Source organism: Heterodontus francisci, chromosome 41 (assembly GCF_036365525.1).
Source record: "Heterodontus francisci isolate sHetFra1 chromosome 41, sHetFra1.hap1, whole genome shotgun sequence".
NCBI classification, from domain to species: domain Eukaryota; kingdom Metazoa; phylum Chordata; class Chondrichthyes; order Heterodontiformes; family Heterodontidae; genus Heterodontus; species Heterodontus francisci.
Window position 1 is genome coordinate 6930914 of NC_090411.1, and position 16359 is coordinate 6947272.

The following is a 16359-nucleotide window of genomic DNA, read 5'->3' on the forward strand; positions in this document are numbered from 1 at the left end:
GATGCTCATCAGTCTGCGCACGGACAGCGGATCCGAGCAGAAGACGGCGACGTCATCCATGTACAGGGAGGTTTTGACCTGAGTGCCTCCACTGCCTGGGATTGTCACCCCTCTTATGCTCGCATCCTTCCTAATAGACTCAGCAAAGGGTTCAATACAGCAAACAAACAAGACCGGGGAAAGAGGACAGCCCTGTCTGACTCCAGATTTGATCGGGAAACTTTCAGATTCCCACCCGTTGATTGACACTGCGCTACTGATGTTTGTGTAGAGCAGTTGGATCCAATTGCAGATTCCCTCCCCAAACCCCATTTTGGAAAGCACGTCCATCATGTAGGTGTGCGATATCCTGTCAAAAGCCTTCTCCTGGTCCAGGCTGATGAGGCAGGTGTCCACCCTCCTGTCCCGTACGTAGGCGATCGTATCCCTGAGTAGCGCGAGGCTATCAGAGATCTTCCTGCCGGGTACAGTACAGGTCTGATCGGGGTGAATCACCAGCTCCAGAGCAGACTTGACTCGACTGGCTATGACTTTGGACAGAATCTTGTAATCAACATTAAGCAGTGAGATGGGCCGCCAATTTCTGATTTCTACCCTCTCCCCCTTCTGCTTGTAAATGAGGGTGATGATGCCTTTTCTCATGGATTCTGACATGCTACCGGCCAGGAGCATACTCTCGTATACTTCCAGCAGGTCCGGGCCGACCCAGTCCCACAGGGCCGAGTACAACTCGACCGGTAAGCCATCGCTCCCGGGAGTTTTACTCGCCTCGAAAGACTCGACGGCCTTTGTCAGCTCGTCCAGAGTTAGCGGCTTGTCCAGTCCCTCCCTCCTGCTGTCATCTAAGACCTCTGTGATAGATGACAGGAAGGACTGGGAGGCTCTGCTGTCTGTGGGCTTCGCGTCATACAGCCCAGCATAAAAGGATTTGCTGATCCTTAGTATGTCGGACTGCGAAGACGTTACCGAGCCATCTTCTTCCTTCAGGCTGCTGATAACAGAGCTCTCTCTGTGTACCTTTTGGAAGAAGTAACGCGAGCACGTCTCATCCTGCTCGATGGAGCGGACTCTGGACCGGAAGATGATCTTGGAGGCCTCCTTGGCAAAGAGCGAGGCCTGCTGGCTCTTCACCTCTTGGAGGTCCTCCTTGACCTCGACCCCCATTGACTGCAACCGGAGTAGATTTTGCATAATTTTCTGGAGTCGGGACAGTTCCCTCTGTCTCTCTCTCGCCTTCTGAACACCTTTGTGGATGAAGAACCTCTTGATGTTCTCCTTAATCGCTTCCCACCAGTGAACTGGAGACTCAAAGAGGGGTTTCACGGTCCTCCAACCTTTGTAATCCCTTTTGAGTTCCTCAACGTTCTCTGGGGTCAGCAGTGTCGCATTGAGCTTCCACGTCCCTCTGCCAACCCGCTGGTCGTCCTGTAAGTGACAGTCGGCCAGTAAGAGGCAGTGGTCGGAGAAGAACACCGGCTTGACGTCGGTGGATCCGACCGTGACAGCACGGGAAACAAACAGGAAGTCAATCCTGGAACGGGCAGACCCGTCCGATCTTGACCATGTGTATCTGCGCTGCGCTCCGTCTGCAGGTTTGCTGAAGACGTCGTGCAGTTTGGCATCCTTAACTGTTTCTACTAGGAATCTGGACGTAGCGTCCAGTTTGCTGTCGTCACTGCCGGATCGTCCAGCCGCATCGATGATGCAGTTGAAGTCACCGCCTAGGATGACCGGCCTGGACGTCGCCAGCAGCAGTGGGAGCTGCTGGAAGACGGTCAGCCGCTCGCTGCGTTGTACCGGGGCGTACACGTTGATCAACCGGAGCGGAGCGTTGTTGTACATCACGTCTGCTACGAGGAGGCGGCCGCCCACCACCTCCTTAACTTCGGAGATGGTGAAGTTACCTCCCCGCAGCAGAATACCCAGGCCGGAGGAACGGCAGTCATTACCCCCCGACCAGATCGATGGCCCGTGGGACCACCATCGCGACCACTGCCTGTAGGTGCTGAGGTGTGGTATTCCACACTCCTGCAGAAACAGTAGGTCAGCTTTGACCTTGGCAAGGTAATCCAAGGTTGAAACACATCGCGTAGTCGATTTAATGCTACGCACATTAATGGAAGCAATTCTTACACCCATTTTTTTCTAAAAATTAGTTGTTGCTTCCCATACCATTTGTCCTCGCTAGTCCCAGTCCTTCCCCTTCGGGATGTTCCTGCATACCCATCGTATGCGCAAGCAGTTTCACGTTGGTTGGGCTCAGAAACCCCTCCTGATTTTTCCTGCAGGGTTTGTGCCGCTCGGGTGACATCGGGGGGGTCTTGTAGGCAGAGAGGATTGGGTTGTCCTCAGCTGCTTCCATCTGTTCCTCCTCGAAAACATCACAGCTCCCGGTCTCCCGGAGCTCAGGTGCGCCAGACGTGTCTTTGCTCCCGGTGTCCTGGAGCTGAGATGCGTTGGCCACGTCGTTACGTGTGGGGCATTGGGGTTGGGGCACGCTGGGCCCATCACAGCTTCCAGTGCCCGGGGGCTGGGATGCTTTATCATCCATCTCGGAGTTCTGCCGCCTCTTTTGAAGGGGCTGTCGTTCCAGCATTTCCCCGTCCAGTGAAGAGGAGTTGTTGCAGTCTGATTCAGAAGAGAGCCTCCTCTTGCCACTGGTTTGGGTGGTGGCTTTGGGATGTTTTTTCTTTGTGGTTCTCCTCTGGACCACTTGCCACTGACCTGTTTGTCCATCTGCTGCCTCCTCCTCCATTGATTCTGTCTGTGGAGGAGGGGTTTCCGGGCGCTGGGTAGGTGCTGGGTCGTTGGTTTCAGCCGCCTCCCCTTCCTTCTCAGGTTGAAGTTCCTCACTGCGGAGAAGGTTGTTGGTCTCCTTTCGAACAGCGGACGCCTTCGTCGAACCTTCGCCCGGCCATTCCTTGGACCTTGCCGCCTGAGCATAGCTTTGACAACGTTTGGGACAGGTCTTGTAGAGATGGCCTGCCGCACCGCACAAGTTGCAACACTTAGTCTGCTTACAGTCCTTGGTCTGATGGCCTTCCTCCTTGCAGTTCTTGCAAACAACCGTGCTGCAGTTGGCTGCCATGTGACCAGATTTGCCACAGGTGCGACAAACTCTGGGCTGCCCAGCGTAGACCAAGAAGCCTCGACTTCCCCCGATAGCGAAGCTGGAGGGAGGGTGGATGATGGCTCCACTGGGATCTACCTTCAAGGTCACCTTGACCTGCCGCTTGCTGGTCCAGATCCCAAAGGGGTCCTTGACATCAGTGCTGCTGCCGGCCACCTCGACGTACCTGGCGAGAAAGGTGAGTACATCCACCACCGGAACATGGGGGTTGTAGAGGTGAATCGTCACCACCCGGTCCCGTTGTGACGGAAGCGTGAAGAGCGGCTCCGCTGTGAGGATCGACAGTGGTGCCCGGTCCCCTTTCTCCTTGAACGCCTTCAGGAACTTGATGCATCCCGCCACGTTCCGGAACGTCACGTCAAAGTATCCACTGCTGGGGAAATCCTGCAGGCAGAAGACGTCCGTCGCTTGAAATCCGCAGCAATCGAAGAGAATTTTCTTGATGAAGAAGGTGCGATCGACCGGTGCATCTCCTTCCTTGTCCTTCACGACCACCCGAACGGTGTTGCGCACTCCCTGGCCCGAAGCTCGAAAATTGGTTATAGCCATTTTACTCAAAGCTTCCCCAGGATCAAAAAGCAATGATCATGGTCTCTTCTCAATCAAATAAGCACTGATAAGAACAGATACTACACTTGATCTTAGCCAAAAGGCCGAGAAGCGATGGCCGTAAAACTGCGTTTGCTGCGCGCGTCAGGCCCGGCGTGCGGCCTCTACCTCAAAGTAGCCGCCGGGTGGGCGAGCCTAGGGCGAAAGAGGCGACGGCGGGCGGTCTTTGAGCCAGAGCTCCTTTTGTTGCCGGGCCTTGCAAGCAGAAAGGAAAGCACGCGTGCATGCCACGCGCAGCCATTCCTCGCACTTCTTCGCGAGGCATTGCGCAGAGAAAAAGACACGCGCACGCTGGGCAGCAAAGGGCGGCCTGCAACTGCGGGGCAATCCAACAGGGGGCAGCATAGCGCCCACGGAAAACTGCAGCAAAGTCAGCCGAGCAGCAGCGCCGTCACTATTGCGAATTCTATTTTTCAGCAGGGGTCTCGCCCCCATGGAGGGGGGAAGCTGCACCGCTCCTGGAAACACTGCAATACCAGGTGGATGCATGGAGTGGACGGGGCAAGCCCCTGTTCCATCTCCCTGTCCCAAAAATCAATTTAATATTTGGTCCCCAGATAGGGGACGGATCAGATATTAAACTGATAAGAACAGATACTACACTTGATCTTAGCCAAAAGGCCGAGAAGCGATGGCCGTAAAACTGCGTTTGCTGCGCGCGTCAGGCCCGGCGTGCGGCCTCTACCTCAAAGTAGCCGCCGGGTGGGCGAGCCTAGGGCGAAAGAGGCGACGGCGGGCGGTCTTTGAGCCAGAGCTCCTTTTGTTGCCGGGCCTTGCAAGCAGAAAGGAAAGCACGCGTGCATGCCACGCGCAGCCATTCCTCGCGCTTCTTCGCGAGGCATTGCGCAGGAAAAAAGACACGCGCGCGCTGGGCAGCAAAGGGCGGCCTGCAACTGCGGGGCAATCCAACAGGGGGCAGCGTAGCGCCCACGGAAAACTGCAGCAAAGTCAGCCGAGCAGCAGCGCCGTCACTATTGCGAATTCTATTTTTCAGCAGAGGTCTCGCCCCCATGGAAGGGGGAAGCTGCACCGCTCCTGGAAACACTGCAATACCAGGTGGATGCATGGAGTGGACGGGGCAAGCCCCTATTCCATCTCCCTGTCCCAAAAATCAATTTAATATTTGGTCCCCAGATAGGGAACGTATCAGATATTAAACTGATAAGAACAGATACTACACTTGATCTTAGCCAAAAGGCCGAGAAGCGATGGCCGTAAAACTGCGTTTGCTGCGCGCGTCAGGCCCGGCGTGCGGCCTCTACCTCAAAGCAGCCGCCGGGTGGGCGAGCCTAGGGCGAAAGAGGCGACGGCGGGCGGTCTTTGAGCCAGAGCTCCTTTTGTTGCCGGGCCTTGCAAGCAGAAAGGAAAGCACGCGTGCATGCCACTCGCAGCCATTCCTCGCGCTTCTGCGCGAGGCATTGCGCAGGAAAAAAGACACGCGCGCGCTGGGCAGCAAAGGGCGGCCTGCAACTGCGGGGCAATCCAACAGGGAGCAGCGTAGCGCCCACGGAAAACTGCAGCAAAGTCAGCCGAGCAGCGGCGCCGTCACTATTGCGAATTCTATTTTTCAGCAGGGGTCTCGCCCCCATGGAGGGGAGAAGCTGCACCGCTCCTGGAAACACTGCAATACCAGGTGGATGCATGGAGTGGACGGGGCAAGCCCCTGTTCCATCTCCTTGTCCCAAAAATCAATTTAATATTTGGTCCCCAGATAGGGGACGTATCAGATATTAAACTGATAAGAACAGATACTACACTTGATCTTAGCCAAAAGGCCGAGAAGCGATGGCCGTAAAACTGCGTTTGCTGCGCGCGTCAGGCCCGGCGTGCGGCCTCTACCTCAAAGTAGCCGCCGGGTGGGCGAGCCTAGGGCGAAAGAGGCGACGGCGGGCGGTCTTTGAGCCAGAGCTCCTTTTGTTGCCGGGCCTTGCAAGCAGAAAGGAAAGCACGCGTGCATGCCACGCGCAGCCATTCCTCGCGCTTCTGCGCGAGGCATTGCGCAGGAAAAAAGACACGCGCGCGCTGGGCAGCAAAGGGCGGCCTGCAACTGCGGGGCAATCCAACAGGGGGCAGCGTAGCGCCCACGGAAAACTGCAGCAAAGTCAGCCGAGCAGCAGCGCCGTCACTATTGCTAATTCTATTTTTCAGCAGAGGTCTGGCCCCCATGGAAGGGGGAAGCTGCACCGCTCCTGGAAACACTACAATACCAGGTGGATGCATGGAGTGGACGGGGCAAGCCCCTATTCCATCTCCCTGTCCCAAAAATCAATTTAATATTTGGTCCCCAGATAGGGAACGTATCAGATATTAAACTGATAAGAACAGATACTACACTTGATCTTAGCCAAAAGGCCGAGAAGCGATGGCCGTAAAACTGCGTTTGCTGCGCGCGTCAGGCCCGGCGTGCGGCCTCTACCTCAAAGTAGCCGCCGGGTGGGCGAGCCTAGGGCGAAAGAGGCGACGGCGGGCGGTCTTTGAGCCAGAGCTCCTTTTGTTGCCGGGCCTTGCAAGCAGAAAGGAAAGCACGCGTGCATGCCACGCGCAGCCATTCCTCGCACTTCTTCGCGAGGCATTGCGCAGAGAAAAAGACACGCGCGCGCTGGGCAGCAAAGGGCGGCCTGCAACTGCGGGGCAATCCAACAGGGGGCAGCATAGCGCCCACGGAAAACTGCAGCAAAGTCAGCCGAGCAGCAGCGCCGTCACTATTGCGAATTCTATTTTTCAGCAGGGGTCTCGCCCCCATGGAGGGGGGAAGCTGCACCGCTCCTGGAAACACTGCAATACCAGGTGGATGCATGGAGTGGACGGGGCAAGCCCCTGTTCCATCTCCCTGTCCCAAAAATCAATTTAATATTTGGTCCCCAGATAGGGGACGGATCAGATATTAAACTGATAAGAACAGATACTACACTTGATCTTAGCCAAAAGGCCGAGAAGCGATGGCCGTAAAACTGCGTTTGCTGCGCGCGTCAGGCCCGGCGTGCGGCCTCTACCTCAAAGTAGCCGCCGGGTGGGCGAGCCTAGGGCGAAAGAGGCGACGGCGGGCGGTCTTTGAGCCAGAGCTCCTTTTGTTGCCGGGCCTTGCAAGCAGAAAGGAAAGCACGCGTGCATGCCACGCGCAGCCATTCCTCGCGCTTCTTCGCGAGGCATTGCGCAGGAAAAAAGACACGCGCGCGCTGGGCAGCAAAGGGCGGCCTGCAACTGCGGGGCAATCCAACAGGGGGCAGCGTAGCGCCCACGGAAAACTGCAGCAAAGTCAGCCGAGCAGCAGCGCCGTCACTATTGCGAATTCTATTTTTCAGCAGAGGTCTCGCCCCCATGGAAGGGGGAAGCTGCACCGCTCCTGGAAACACTGCAATACCAGGTGGATGCATGGAGTGGACGGGGCAAGCCCCTATTCCATCTCCCTGTCCCAAAAATCAATTTAATATTTGGTCCCCAGATAGGGAACGTATCAGATATTAAACTGATAAGAACAGATACTACACTTGATCTTAGCCAAAAGGCCGAGAAGCGATGGCCGTAAAACTGCGTTTGCTGCGCGCGTCAGGCCCGGCGTGCGGCCTCTACCTCAAAGCAGCCGCCGGGTGGGCGAGCCTAGGGCGAAAGAGGCGACGGCGGGCGGTCTTTGAGCCAGAGCTCCTTTTGTTGCCGGGCCTTGCAAGCAGAAAGGAAAGCACGCGTGCATGCCACTCGCAGCCATTCCTCGCGCTTCTGCGCGAGGCATTGCGCAGGAAAAAAGACACGCGCGCGCTAGGCAGCAAAGGGCGGCCTGCAACTGCGGGGCAATCCAACAGGGAGCAGCGTAGCGCCCACGGAAAACTGCAGCAAAGTCAGCCGAGCAGCGGCGCCGTCACTATTGCGAATTCTATTTTTCAGCAGGGGTCTCGCCCCCATGGAGGGGAGAAGCTGCACCGCTCCTGGAAACACTGCAATACCAGGTGGATGCATGGAGTGGACGGGGCAAGCCCCTGTTCCATCTCCTTGTCCCAAAAATCAATTTAATATTTGGTCCCCAGATAGGGGACGTATCAGATATTAAACTGATAAGAACAGATACTACACTTGATCTTAGCCAAAAGGCCGAGAAGCGATGGCCGTAAAACTGCGTTTGCTGCGCGCGTCAGGCCCGGCGTGCGGCCTCTACCTCAAAGTAGCCGCCGGGTGGGCGAGCCTAGGGCGAAAGAGGCGACGGCGGGCGGTCTTTGAGCCAGAGCTCCTTTTGTTGCCGGGCCTTGCAAGCAGAAAGGAAAGCACGCGTGCATGCCACGCGCAGCCATTCCTCGCGCTTCTTCGCGAGGCATTGCGCAGAGAAAAAGACACGCGCGCGCTGGGCAGCAAAGGGCGGCCTGCAACTGTGGGGCAATCCAACAGGGGGCAGTGTAGCGCCCACGGAAAACTGCAGCAAAGTCAGCCGAGCAGCAGCGCCGTCACTATTGCGAATTCTATTTTTCAGCAGGGGTCTCGCCCCCATGGAGGGGGGAAGCTGCACCGCTCCTGGAAACACTGCAATACCAGGTGGATGCATGGAGTGGACGGGGCAAGCCCCTGTTCCATCTCCCTGTCCCAAAAATCAATTTAATATTTGGTCCCCAGATAGGGGACGGATCAGATATTAAACTGATAAGAACAGATACTACACTTGATCTTAGCCAAAAGGCCGAGAAGCGATGGCCGTAAAACTGCGTTTGCTGCGCGCGTCAGGCCCGGCGTGCGGCCTCTACCTCAAAGTAGCCGCCGGGTGGGCGAGCCTAGGGCGAAAGAGGCGACGGCGGGCGGTCTTTGAGCCAGAGCTCCTTTTGTTGCCGGGCCTTGCAAGCAGAAAGGAAAGCACGCGTGCATGCCACGCGCAGCCATTCCTCGCGCTTCTTCGCGAGGCATTGCGCAGAGAAAAAGACACGCGCGCGCTGGGCAGCAAAGGGCGGCCTGCAACTGTGGGGCAATCCAACAGGGGGCAGCGTAGCGCCCACGGAAAACTGCAGCAAAGTCAGCCGAGCAGCAGCGCCGTCACTATTGCGAATTCTATTTTTCAGCAGAGGTCTCGCCCCCATGGAAGGGGGAAGCTGCACCGCTCCTGGAAACACTGCAATACCAGGTGGATGCATGGAGTGGACGGGGCAAGCCCCTGTTCCATCTCCCTGTCCCAAAAATCAATTTAATATTTGGTCCCCAGATAGGGGACGTATCAGATATTAAACTGATAAGAACAGATTTTTTTTTTTTTTTTTTTTTTTTTTTTCCCAAAATATACTTTATTCATAAAAATCTGTAAAAATTACATTGCCAAACAGTTTCCAAACAGCACGAAAAAATACAAACATTGCAAAAGAGATCTGTTTCTTTCAATAATGTCATGAGTTTCTTCCCAACCCTTGCGTTTCACAATTGTCATGTCAATTACAGTTTTACATTTACAGCAATTGAGAATATTAACGATACAGTTCGAGGGGCTTCCGATGGTTCCAGCCCCTCAGTCCAGCTTGGTGGGGGATCCTTACACTGTGGTCTTTCCCCATTGAGCCTTTGCTGCGGCTGCCCCAAGCTTTAGTGCGTCCCTCAGCACGTAGTCCTGGACCTTGGAATGTGCCAGTCTGCAACATTCGGTGGTGGACAACTCTTTGCGCTGGAAGACCAGCAAGTTTCGGGCAGACCAAAGGGCGTCTTTCACCGAATTGATAGTCCTCCAGCAGCAGTTGATGTTTGTCTCGGTGTGCGTCCCTGGGAACAGCCCGTAGAGCACAGACTCCTGTGTTACAGAGCTGCTTGGGATGAACCTTGACAAAAACCACTGCATCTCTTTCCACACCTGCTTTGCAAAGGCACATTCCAGGAGGAGGTGGGCGACCGTCTCTTCCCCACCACAGCCAACGCGGGGGCACTGTGCGGAGGGGGCGAGACTTCGGGTGTGCATGAAGGATCTGACGGGGAGGGCCCTTCTCACCACCAGCCAAGCTACGTCTTGGTGCTTGTTTGAAAGTTCTGGTGATGAGGCATTCCGCCAAATGACTTTGACGGTCTGCTCGGGGAACCATCCGACAGGATCCACCGTTTCCTTTTCCCGTAGGGCCTTGAGGATATTCCGTGCAGACCACTGCCTGATGGACCGGTGGTCAAAGGTGTTTTTCCGCAGAAACTGCTCCACGAAGGATAGGTGGTACGGCGCCGCCCAACTGCACGGAGCGTTCCGCGGCAATGTGACCAGGCCCATCCTTCGCAACACCGGGGACAGATAGAACCTCAGCACGTAGTGACACTTGGAGTTTGCGTACTGGGGATCTACACATAGCTTGATGCAGCCGCACACGAAGGTGGTCATCAGGATGAGGGCCACGTTGGGTACATTTTTCCCGCCCTTGTCCAGAGATTTGAACATCGTGTCCCTCTGGACCCGGTCCATTTTAGATCCCCAGACGAAGCGGAAAATGGCTCGGGTGACTGCCACGGCGCAGGAGTGGGGTATGGGCCAGACCTGCGCCACGTAGAGCAACAACGTGAGCGCCTCGCACCTGATGACCAGGTTCTTACCCACAATGGAGAGAGATCGCTGCCCCCACATGCCCAACTTTTGTCGTACCTTGGCTACTCGCTCCTCCCATGTTTTGGTGCACGCCCCGGCACTTCCGAACCATATCCCCAGCACCTTCAGGTAATCTGACCTGACGCTGAAGGGGACAAAGGATCGGTCAGCCCAGTTCCCAAAGAACATGGCCTCGCTCTTGCCGTGGTTAACTTTGGCTCCCGAGGCCAGTTCGAACTGGTCGCAGATGCTCATCAGTCTGCGCACGGACAGCGGATCCGAGCAGAAGACGGCGACGTCATCCATGTACAGGGAGGTTTTGACCTGAGTGCCTCCGCTGCCTGGGATTGTCACCCCTCTTATGCTCGCATCCTTCCTAATAGACTCAGCAAAGGGTTCAATACAGCAAACAAACAAGACCGGGGACAGAGGACAGCCCTGTCTGACTCCAGATTTGATCGGGAAACTTTCAGATTCCCACCCGTTGATTGACACTGCGCTACTGATGTTTGTGTAGAGCAGTTGGATCCAATTGCAGATTCCCTCCCCAAACCCCATTTTGGAAAGCACGTCCATCATGTAGGTGTGCGATATCCTGTCAAAAGCCTTCTCCTGGTCCAGACTGATGAGGCAGGTGTCCACCCTCCTGTCCCGTACGTAGGCGATCGTATCCCTGAGTAGCGCGAGGCTATCAGAGATCTTCCTGCCGGGTACAGTACAGGTCTGATCGGGGTGAATCACCAGCTCCAGAGCAGACTTGACTCGACTGGCTATGACTTTGGACAGAATCTTGTAATCAACATTAAGCAGTGAGATGGGCCGCCAATTTCTGATTTCTACCCTCTCCCCCTTCTGCTTGTAAATGAGGGTGATGATGCCTTTCCTCATGGATTCTGACATGCTACCGGCCAGGAGCATACTCTCGTATACTTCCAGCAGGTCCGGGCCGACCCAGTCCCACAGGGCCGAGTACAACTCGACCGGTAAGCCGTCGCTCCCGGGAGTTTTACTCGCCTCGAAAGACTCGACGGCCTTTGTCAGCTCGTCCAGAGTTAGCGGCTTGTCCAGTCCCTCCCTCCTGCTGTCATCTAAGACCTCTGTGATAGATGACAGGAAGGACTGGGGGGCTCTGCTGTCTGTGGGCTTCGCGTCATACAGCCCAGCATAAAAGGATTTGCTGATCCTTAGTATGTCGGACTGCGAAGACGTTACCGAGCCATCTTCTTCCTTCAGGCTGCTGATAACAGAGCTCTCTCTGTGTACCTTTTGGAAGAAGTAACGCGAGCACGTCTCATCCTGCTCGATGGAGCGGACTCTGGACCGGAAGATGATCTTGGAGGCCTCCTTGGCAAAGAGCGAGGCCTGCTGGCTCTTCACCTCTTGGAGGTCCTCCTTGACCTCGACCCCCATTGACTGCAACCGGAGTAGATTTTGCATAATTTTCTGGAGTCGGGACAGTTCCCTCTGTCTCTCTCTCGCCTTCTGAACACCTTTGTGGATGAAGAACCTCTTGATGTTCTCCTTAATCGCTTCCCACCAGTGAACTGGAGACTCAAAGAGGGGTTTCACGGTCCTCCAACCTTTGTAATCCCTTTTGAGTTCCTCAACGTTCTCTGGGGTCAGCAGTGTCACATTGAGCTTCCACGTCCCTCTGCCAACCCGCTGGTCGTCCTGTAAGTGACAGTCGGCCAGTAAGAGGCAGTGGTCGGAGAAGAACACCGGCTTGACGTCGGTGGATCCGACCGTGACAGCACGGGACACAAACAGGAAGTCAATCCTGGAACGGGCAGACCCGTCCGATCTTGACCATGTGTATCTGCGCTGCGCTCCGTCTGCAGGTTTGCTGAAGACGTCGTGCAGTTTGGCATCCTTAACTGTTTCTATGAGGAATCTGGACGTAGCGTCCAGTTTGCTGTCGTCACTGCCGGATCGTCCAGCCGCATCGATGATGCAGTTGAAGTCACCGCCTAGGATGACCGGCCTGGACGTCGCCAGCAGCAGTGGGAGCTGCTGGAAGACGGTCAGCCGCTCGCTGCGTTGTACCGGGGCGTACACGTTGATCAACCGGAGCGGAGCGTTGTTGTACATCACGTCTGCTACGAGGAGGCGGCCGCCCACCACCTCCTTAACTTCGGAGATGGTGAAGTTACCTCCCCGCAGCAGAATACCCAGGCCGGAGGAACGGCAGTCATTACCCCCCGACCAGATCGATGGCCCGTGGGACCACCATCGCGACCACTGCCTGTAGGTGCTGAGGTGTGGTATTCCACACTCCTGCAGAAACAGTAGGTCAGCTTTGACCTTGGCAAGGTAATCCAAGGTTGAAACACATCGCGTAGTCGATTTAATGCTACGCACATTAATGGAAGCAATTCTTACACCCATTTTTTACTAAAAATTAGTTGTTGCTTCCCATACCATTTGTCCTCGCTAGTCCCAGTCCTTCCCCTTCGGGATGTTCCTGCATACCCATCGTATGCGCAAGCAGTTTCACGTTGGTTGGGCTCAGAAACCCCTCCTGATTTTTCATGCAGGGTTTGTGCCGCTCGGGTGACATCGGGGGGGTCTTGTAGGCAGAGAGGATTGGGTTGTCCTCAGCTGCTTCCATCTGTTCCTCCTCGAAAACATCACAGCTCCCGGTCTCCCGGAGCTCAGGTGCGCCAGACGTGTCTTTGCTCCCGGTGTCCCGGAGCTGAGATGCGTTGGCCACGTCGTTACGTGTGGGGAATTGGGGTTGGGGCACGCCGGGCCCATCACAGCTTCCAGTGCCCGGGGGCTGGGATGCTTGATCATCCATCTCGGAGTTCTGCCGCCTCTTTTGAAGGGGCTGTCGTTCCAGCATTTCCCCGTCCAGTGAAGAGGAGTTGTTGCAGTCTGATTCAGATGAAAGCCTCCTCTTGCCACTGGTTTGGGTGGTGGCTTTGGGATGTTTTTTCTTTGTGGTTTTCCTCTGGACCACTTGCCACTGACCTGTTTGTCCATCTGCTGCCTCCTCCTCCATTGATTCTGTCTGTGGAGGAGGGGCTTCCGGGCGCTGGGTAGGTGCTGGGTCGTTGGTTTCAGCCGCCTCCCCTTCCTTCTCAGGTTGAAGTTCCTCACTGCGGAGAAGGTTGCTGGTCTCCTTTCGAACAGCGGACGCCTTCGTCGAACCTTCGCCCGGCCATTCCTTGGACCTTGCCGCCTGAGCATAGCTGAGACAACGTTTGGGGCAGGTCTTGTAGAGATGGCCTGCCGCACCGCACAAGTTGCAACACTTAGTCTGCTTACAGTCCTTGGTCTGATGGCCTTCCTCCTTGCAGTTCTTGCAAACAACCGTGCTGCAGTTGGCTGCCATGTGACCAGATTTGCCACAGGTGCGACAAACTCTGGGCTGCCCAGCGTAGACCAAGAAGCCTCGACTTCCCCCGATAGCGAAGCTGGAGGGAGGGTGGATGATGGCTCCACTGGGATCTAACTTCAAGGTCACCTTGACCTGCCGCTTGCTGGTCCAGATCCCAAAGGGGTCCTTGACATCAGTGCTGCTGCCGGCCACCTCGACGTACCTGGCGAGAAAGGTGAGTACATCCACCACCGGAACATGGGGGTTGTAGAGGTGAATCGTCACCACCCGGTCCCGTTGTGACGGAAGCGTGAAGAGCGGCTCCGCTGTGAGGATCGACAGTGGAGCCCGGTCCCCTTTCTCCTTGAACGCCTTCAGGAACTTGATGCATCCCGCCACGTTCCGGAACGTCACGTCGAAGTATCCACTGCTGGGGAAATCCTGCAGGCAGAAGACATCCGTCGCTTGAAATCCGCAGCAATCGAAGAGAATTTTCTTGATGAAGAAGGTGCGATCGACCGGTGCATCTCCTTCCTTGTCCTTCACGACCACCCGAACGGTGTTGCGCACTCCCTGGCCCAAAGCTCGAAAATTGGTTATAGCCATTTCACTCAAAGCTTCCCCAGGATCAAAAGGCAATGATCATGGTCTCTTCTCAATCAAATAAGCACTGATAAGAACAGATACTACACTTGATCTTAGCCAAAAGGCCGAGAAGCGATGGCCGTAAAACTGCGTTTGCTGCGCGCGTCAGGCCCGGCGTGCGGCCTCTACCTCAAAGTAGCCGCCGGGTGGGCGAGCCTAGGGCGAAAGAGGCGACGGCGGGCGGTCTTTGAGCCAGAGCTCCTTTTGTTGCCGGGCCTTGCAAGCAGAAAGGAAAGCACGCGTGCATGCCACGCGCAGCCATTCCTTGCGCTTCTTCGCGAGGCATTGCGCAGAGAAAAAGACACGCGCGCGCTGGGCAGCAAAGGGCGGCCTGCAACTGCGGGGCAATCCAACAGGGGGCAGCGTAGCGCCCACGGAAAACTGCAGCAAAGTCAGCCGAGCAGCAGCGCCGTCACTATTGCGAATTCGATTTTTCAGCAGGGGTCTCGCCCCCATGGAGGGGGGAAGCTGCACCGCTCCTGGAAACACTGCAATACCAGGTGGATGCATGGAGTGGACGGGGCAAGCCCCTGTTCCATCTCCTTGTCCCAAAAATCAATTTAATATTTGGTCCCCAGATAGGGGACGTATCAGATATTAAACTGATAAGAACAGATACTACTTTTTTTTTTTTTTTTTTCCAAAATATACTTTATTCATAAAAATCTGTAAAAATTACATTGCCAAACAGTTTCCAAACAGCACGAAAAAATACAAACATTGCAAAAGAGATCAGTTTCTTTCAATAATGTCATGAGTTTCTTCCCAACCCTTCCGTTTCACAATTGTCATGTCAATTACAGTTTTACATTTACAGCAATTGAGAATATTAACGATACAGTTCGAGGGGCTTCCCATGGTTCCAGCCCCTCAGTCCAGCTTGGTGGGGGAACCTTACACTGTGGTCTTTCCCCATTGAGCCTTTGCTGCGGCTGCCCCAAGCTTTAGTGCGTCCCTCAGCACGTAGTCCTGGACCTTGGAATGTGCCAGTCTGCAACATTCGGTGGTGGACAACTCTTTGCGCTGGAAGACCAGCAAGTTTCGGGCAGACCAAAGGGCGTCTTTCACCGAATTGATAGCCCTCCAGCAGCAGTTGATGTTTGTCTCGGTGTGCGTCCCTGGGAACAGCCCGTAGAGCACAGACTCCTGTGTTACAGAGCTGCTTGGGATGAACCTTGACAAAAACCACTGCATCTCTTTCCACACCTGCTTTGCAAAGGCACATTCCAGGAGGAGGTGGGCGACCGTCTCTTCCCCACCACAGCCAACGCGGGGGCACTGTGCGGAGGGGGCGAGACTTCGGGTGTGCATGAAGGATCTGACGGGGAGGGCCCTTCTCACCACCAGCCAAGCTACGTCTTGGTGCTTGTTTGAAAGTTCTGGTGATGAGGCGTTCCGCCAAATGACTTTGACGGTCTGCTCGGGGAACCATCCGACAGGATCCACCGTTTCCTTTTCCCGTAGGGCCTTGAGGACATTCCGTGCAGACCACTGCCTGATGGACCGGTAGTCAAAGGTGTTTTTCCGCAGAAACTGCTCCACGAAGGATAGGTGGTACGGCACGTCCCAACTGCACGGAGCGTTCCGCGGCAATGTGACCAGGCCCATCCTTCGCAACACCGGGGACAGATAGAACCTCAGCACGTAGTGACACTTGGAGTTTGCGTACTGGGGATCTACACATAGCTTGATGCAGCCGCACACGAAGGTGGTCATCAGGATGAGGGCCACGTTGGGTACATTTTTCCCGCCCTTGTCCAGAGATTTGAACATCGTGTCCCTCCGGACCCGGTCCATTTTAGATCCCCAGACGAAGCGGAAAATGGCTCGGGTGACTGCCACGGCGCAGGAGTGGGGTATGGGCCAGACCTGCGCCACGTAGAGCAACAACGTGAGCGCCTCGCACCTGATGACCAGGTTCTTACCCACAATGGAGAGAGACCGCTGCCCCCACATGCCCAACTTTTGTCGTACCTTGGCTACTCGCTCCTCCCATGTTTTGGTGCACGCCCCGGCCCTTCCGAACCATATCCCCAGCACCTTCAGGTAATCTGACCTGACGGTGAAGGGGACAAAGGATCGGTCAGCCCAGTTCCCAAAGAACATGGCCTCGCTCTTGCCGTGGTTAACTTTGGCTCC

General features: G+C 55.6%; 10 non-coding genes and 2 pseudogenes across 10 annotated transcripts; all 12 read right to left on the minus strand.

Moving 5' to 3' along the window:
• Nucleotides 1-3686: 3686 nt before the first annotated feature.
• LOC137354538 (U2 spliceosomal RNA) lies at nt 3687-3795 on the minus strand (annotated as a pseudogene).
• A 386-nt stretch (nt 3796-4181) lies between these two features.
• LOC137353965 (U2 spliceosomal RNA) lies at nt 4182-4372 on the minus strand. The gene has a single exon (XR_010970115.1). It is a non-coding gene; the product is annotated as a U2 spliceosomal RNA (small nuclear RNA).
• Nucleotides 4373-4758: 386 nt separating this feature from the next.
• LOC137355239 (U2 spliceosomal RNA) lies at nt 4759-4949 on the minus strand. Its single transcript, XR_010970874.1, has one exon. It is a non-coding gene; the product is annotated as a U2 spliceosomal RNA (small nuclear RNA).
• A 386-nt stretch (nt 4950-5335) lies between these two features.
• LOC137353733 (U2 spliceosomal RNA) lies at nt 5336-5526 on the minus strand. The gene has a single exon (XR_010969886.1). It is a non-coding gene; the product is annotated as a U2 spliceosomal RNA (small nuclear RNA).
• Nucleotides 5527-5912: 386 nt separating this feature from the next.
• Nucleotides 5913-6103, minus strand: LOC137353802 (U2 spliceosomal RNA). Its single transcript, XR_010969954.1, has one exon. It is a non-coding gene; the product is annotated as a U2 spliceosomal RNA (small nuclear RNA).
• Nucleotides 6104-6489: 386 nt separating this feature from the next.
• LOC137353966 (U2 spliceosomal RNA) lies at nt 6490-6680 on the minus strand. The gene has a single exon (XR_010970116.1). It is a non-coding gene; the product is annotated as a U2 spliceosomal RNA (small nuclear RNA).
• A 386-nt stretch (nt 6681-7066) lies between these two features.
• LOC137355241 (U2 spliceosomal RNA) lies at nt 7067-7257 on the minus strand. The gene has a single exon (XR_010970875.1). It is a non-coding gene; the product is annotated as a U2 spliceosomal RNA (small nuclear RNA).
• Nucleotides 7258-7643: 386 nt separating this feature from the next.
• Nucleotides 7644-7834, minus strand: LOC137353745 (U2 spliceosomal RNA). Its single transcript, XR_010969897.1, has one exon. It is a non-coding gene; the product is annotated as a U2 spliceosomal RNA (small nuclear RNA).
• A 386-nt stretch (nt 7835-8220) lies between these two features.
• On the minus strand, nt 8221-8411 carry LOC137353967 (U2 spliceosomal RNA). The gene has a single exon (XR_010970117.1). It is a non-coding gene; the product is annotated as a U2 spliceosomal RNA (small nuclear RNA).
• A 386-nt stretch (nt 8412-8797) lies between these two features.
• Nucleotides 8798-8988, minus strand: LOC137354334 (U2 spliceosomal RNA). Its single transcript, XR_010970368.1, has one exon. It is a non-coding gene; the product is annotated as a U2 spliceosomal RNA (small nuclear RNA).
• A 5200-nt stretch (nt 8989-14188) lies between these two features.
• On the minus strand, nt 14189-14297 carry LOC137354667 (U2 spliceosomal RNA; annotated as a pseudogene).
• A 386-nt stretch (nt 14298-14683) lies between these two features.
• LOC137354144 (U2 spliceosomal RNA) lies at nt 14684-14869 on the minus strand. Its single transcript, XR_010970292.1, has one exon. It is a non-coding gene; the product is annotated as a U2 spliceosomal RNA (small nuclear RNA).
• Between the last annotated feature and the right edge of the window lie 1490 nt (nt 14870-16359).